The 5,555-nt window shown below is 43.7% G+C and overlaps 1 pseudogene; it reads right to left on the reverse strand.

The window, feature by feature from the left end:
• Positions 1-1,148: 1,148 nt before the first annotated feature.
• Positions 1,149-3,243, reverse strand: LOC128942534 (uncharacterized; annotated as a pseudogene).
• Positions 3,244-5,555: the final 2,312 nt, after the last annotated feature.

Raw genomic sequence — 5,555 nt, forward strand, 5'->3', positions numbered from 1 at the left:
GGAAAAAATTACATCTAAACAACACAAAACCCCATAAAGAACTAAAGCTGAACCCACTAACTTCATTGCCTGCAAAGCTAAAGTGCATTGAAACAGAAATTCTTTGAGTTCACAATCATTACACATGGATGCTTATATAAGAGAGCAGGATAAAGAAAGAAAAAGAGCTATCAATGGTCACTTTATTTCTTTTTCTAGAATTATAATTTGCATGACTGTTACATGTTTCAAGGGTTATCTGGGCATAACGCATACTGTGCCTCTGACACACAGTCTAAAGTCGGCTTGTGTGAGAAAAGCAGATATTCCATTTGAGACACATCAACCAGCATTCTAAGCAGTAATGACAATCACTGTAGTCAAATCTCTTGCTCTTATTTCCATGAGGTTTCAGCAATATCCATTTGGTGCATTTGGGGGAGCTATAGGACAGATACAATCACGTATGGCTTTACACATCAATAATTTCAAACCGTATTTTCTCATAACCTTTCCTTCTTTGTTCAAAAGGGGACTTCCATTTTAAATTTTAATCTATGACTTTTGAAACGGATGTTAAAGTGTCTTGCCGACAAATTCTTCTGGTTGGTTTTCTTCTCTCTTCTTCTCCTTCTTGCTGTTTTTGAAAAGTCATCATGGTAGCATTATGTGAAGGTGAAAGGTACTAGACTGCAAGGCGACAATTAAGCTCCCATTTTTTAGTAGGATTGCTATGGGGATTATGTATTTAGAAGATTCTAATCGAAGTTGCACACTGATGTTAAAATTCAGCATATATTAGCTACTTATAACCAGAGATTAAACCATTTCCATAACACACTGCTAACATCTTAGTCTGAATATTTTCTACTTCCAAATCTCACTCTACATTAAGCTTGATTACTTGTGGCTTCATAATGCATTTGCTAATATCATCTTAATCCTTCAGTGGCATTATGCTGTATAACAATGAATAACGACCCAGATACAGGAGCAGCTGTATCACAAGATCCAAGGAAGATTTACTGCAAGGAAGCAAAATTATCTGAGGTTGTCATGCTTAAATAATAATTATTAACATCGGCTAAGAAAAGTCTGGTCTATGATTGGATAAAAGCTGCTAAAAGCCAGGGTGATCTTTACTTTTTCATCTCCAGCTTGAACTTCTGCTAAAAGCAGGTGCTTCCTGTACCAGACCTCACCCTGAGCACCACCATGGCTGCAGATTTACATGTTCTTGCATCCTAAAGTAAAATTAAAACAGTTTCTTAGAAACACTTAAAAAAATGAAAGTGCTCTAACAGCAAAGTATAGAATTAAACAACCTTTTTGTGATACAAACATTGCATTTTGAAAATGTCAATGCTTTCTTATTTTTGGTTGAAAAAAATAAAGTGCATTTCTGATTGAACCTAAAGTGCCTTTCTGATTAAAAGTGAAGGCAAAATTTCACTATCATGCACCAGCTGCTTCGATAGGGAAACCAAGGCTACATAAAGGGAAAACAACTTAACTATATTCATGAATCAGAGAGCACTTTTTCAGCTGAGCATAATATCCTTCTTTACTGCCTATCCTAAACTATTGTGTAGAGTTGCACATTTGTTGCACTCTGTCGCAGAAGTAGCTGTATTTCATTTCATATAGCTAATTCTTCTCTCTATACAGAAAAATGGGTCTTTTGGAAGGAACAGCTTGATACGGACATCAATGCTCACTATCACATTTTCATTCTTATCAGAGAAAATTTGGAAAGTTTCTGAATGCAGTATGAGAATTTTGGATTTGAGGGAGATAATTTTTTTTCTAATTCCATTAGGTAATCAAGCTTGAGATCCTCTCACACCTGCCTAGGAAATAACAAAACCACAGAATTGTAGGATTGTTAGGTTTGGAAGGGACTTCTAGGGATCTAGTCCAACTCCCCTGCCAAGGCAGGGTGATATGGAACAGGTGACACAGGAACTCATCCAGGTGAGTTTTGAATGTCTCCAGAGAGGGAGACTCCATGACCTCCCCGGGCAGCCTGTTCCCTATTCTCTGCCTCCCTAAGTGGAAAGAAGTTCATCCTCATGTTAGGTGGAACTTCTTGTGTTTTAATTTACAGCCATTACTCTTGTTCCTGTCACTGGGCACCACTGAAAACAGTCCAGCACCATTCTCTTGACACTCACCTTTGATGTATTTATATGTATTGATGAGAGTCCTCTCAGTTTTCACCAGACTAAACAGGCCCAGCTCCCACGGTCTCTCTTCATAAGAGAAGCTCCAGACCCCTCATCACCCTTGTGGCCTCTGTCAGACCCTCTCCAGCAGCTCCTTGTCTTCCTTGTACTGAGGAGCCCAGAAGTGGCCACAGCACTCCAGATGTGGCCTCCATAGGGCTGGGCAGGTCACCTCCCTTGGCCTGCTGGCCACACTCTTCCTGAGGCAGCCCAGGATCCCACTGGCCCTCCTGGCCACAAGGATATGCTGCCAGCGCTCCTGGGGCCATTCCTCTCCTGGTGCTGCACCAAACACCTGCCCTTGCTGAACCTCATTCAGTTGCCTTCTGCCCAATTCTCCAGGGTGTCAATGTCCTGCTGAATGTCAGCACAGCCTTCAGGTGTATCAGGCACTCCCCCAGTTTCATATCATCAGCAAAACTGCTGAGGGTACCTTCCATACCTTTGTCCAGGTCATTGATAAGCAGGTTGGATAAGGTTGAACCCGGTATTGATCCCTGAGGAACACCACTGACTACAGACCTCCAAGTGGATTCTGCTTTGCTGGTCATGAAGTTCTGAGCTCTGCCATTCAGCCAGTTCTTGATCCACCTCACTGTCCATTCATCTGACCCACATTTCCTGAGCTTACCTAGAAGGATGTTATCGGAGACAGTGTCAAAACTTTGCTGAAGTTGAAGGGGACAACATCCACTGCTTACCCCTTGTCTATCTATCATGCCATCATAGAAGGCTATCAGATTGGTCAAGCATGATTTCCCCTTGGTGAACCAATGCTGACTACGCCTGGTGGCTTTCCTTTTTTCTACATGCTTGGTCATGATCTCCAGAATGATCTGTTCCACCTTTTCAGGGATGGATGGGAGGCTGACTGCCCTCCCATCCTAGTTTCCTGGGGCCTTGTTCTTGACCTTTTTGAAGATGGCAGTAACATTGTCCAGTCAACAGGCATCTCTCCCATCCTTCATGATTTTTCAAAGATGACGGAGTGTGGCTTAGCAATAGTATCTGCCAACTCCTTCAGCGCTTCTGGGGACATCCCATCAGGGCTCGTGGATTTATGGGTTTTAAATCTGTCAAGCTTATCTCTAACAAAATCCTCTATGACCAAAGGGAAATCTTCTTTTCTTCGGCCTTATTCTCTTGCCGCAGGGGTCTTGGACTCCTGAAAGTCATCCTCAGCTGTACAGACTGAGGCAAAGAAGGCCTCAGTAAAGGTAATTACATTTTCTCTGTGTCTTCTGTCGCCAGGACACCTATCTGATTCAGCATCAGTCCTACATTTTCCCCAATCTTACTTTTGCTGCTGATGCACTTGTAGAAACCCTTCTTGATGTCCTTGATATTCCCTGACAGACTCAATTCCAAGTGGGCCTTGGCCTTCCCACTCATCTTCCTGTATACTCTGATAATATTCCCATAGTCCTTCTATGTGGCTTGTCCCTTTTTCCACATCCCATAAATTTCTTTCCATCATTTGAGATTTACTAAAAGCTCCCTGCTCATCCATGCAGTTGTCCTGTCCCCTTTGCCTGATTTCTTGATCATGGGGATACACTGGTCTTGAGTTTGCAGGAACTTATTCTTGAATATTGGCCAGCCACCTTGGGTTCCCTTTCCTGGAGCTCTAAGCCATAGGATTTACCTAAGTAGATCTTTGGAAAAGCCCAGCTTCAGCTCTCCTGAAGTTTACGGTTCTGATTCTCTTTACTGCTTTTCTTTGTCTATGCAGGATCCAGAGTTCCACCATCTCATGGTCACTATAGCCAAGGCTGTCCCCAACCCTCATGTCTTTAACCAGTCCTGTTGTATTGCACTAAATAGTTTATTTAGTTGTTTGCACTGGTGATGGGAAGTTGGTACTGGGCACATGGTATTTCCCCCATACCCCCCTCCCCTGGTGGTCTGTCCCACAGGTGGGCCCTCCCCTCACCCCTCCCCAGTGGCACCCCATTGGCCACCATCCTCTTTCCCCGTCCCCCTCCTGGGGTATAAAACCCTGCTCTTTCCGGCCGCGGTGGTCTCTGCCGGCCTTGGTGTCCCATACCAAGCCAATAAACAGGATACTCGCTCCCACCTGGGAAGAGCGCTTCTAGTCTTTTATCTCAGTCCATGCAGGTCCGTGTGGGCTTGGGTTCAAACTAGCCAGGTTGGACCCATACAAAGCCCAGAGAGCCACGGATTTCTGCACAGTCCCTCCTGGTTTATCAATATGATGTCCAGAAACATATCTCTTCTGGTTGGTTCCTCTACCACTTACATAAAAATGTCTGCAGGAACTTCCTGGACTGTGTTTGCTGAGCTGTGTTGTCTCTCCAACAAATACTAAGGTGGTTGAAGTCCTCCAGGAGAGCCAGTACCTGTGACCATAAGGCTATTTCCAGGTGTCCAGAGAAAGCTTCATCAACTTCTTCCTCCTGATCAGGTGGCCTCTAGCAAACACTTGCAACAGCGTCACATATGTAAGCCTGTCCCTTAATTCTTACCCTTAAGCTCTCAATTTGTTGGTTGAGAGACAAGACACATTCTCTCTGGGTGGAGCTTGATACATTCCAGTTGCTCTCACAGCATTCTCCCTGCGCACCCTGCCTGTGCTGCCATTTGTGGGACATGTCTGGATGTTCTCAGGAGCTTGTCAATTGCCCCTCTGACCATGAAGGCAGGCATCAGAGTTCTGAGCTGCAGCTGGTTCTTTGTGAAGAAAGACCAGAACAGGCTTCAACAAGCACAACTAGGACACTCAGAAGTTTAATATTATGACAAATAAAATGGGCAAAATTATGTACAGTGTCTTCTAAGCAATGGTGTAGATGAACCATTGGAGGGACAGCAGAGCTCCAGTCCTGTCCACAACAGCTCCCTTAAGGTGCAAGATTCACCAAACCTAACAAGCTTTCTGTGTGCTCTAAAAAGGATGATGCGTAGGTACTGTGCATATGATGCTGAGTCTCTAATATAAAAGGAAACTCTGTTGCAGTCCGGACTCTCAGGTAGCTGATGACTAAAGAGAAAATTACAGTCTTAGTCATTCCCTGCCTCCATTTATCTATTCATGTAATTTGTAAAAAGAGAAGTGGACTGTGATTGTTCCACAGGCCAAGTAGTTATTTTCTTTAATGGTACTTTGACCAAGAAGAGTGCAGGAACAACAAAGGACACAGGGGAATTTTATCTATTTCACCTTTTAAAAATTCTGATAAGGAAGTTATTTCAGGTTCTTTTGTGTCTCTGCATGCCTGACTGTGCACAGGGAGAGGAAAGAGTTAGCCTGGTCTACTTTGTTTGTACCAAGGGAGTGTGGCTACTTACAACTGCATCCAACTTCTCTCTGATTCCTAGCAGAGGACCTTC

This window comes from Melozone crissalis, unplaced genomic scaffold, assembly GCF_028551555.1.
Source record: "Melozone crissalis strain CALT ecotype California unplaced genomic scaffold, PUWL_Pcris_2 ptg000042l_1, whole genome shotgun sequence".
Taxonomy (NCBI): domain Eukaryota; kingdom Metazoa; phylum Chordata; class Aves; order Passeriformes; family Passerellidae; genus Melozone; species Melozone crissalis.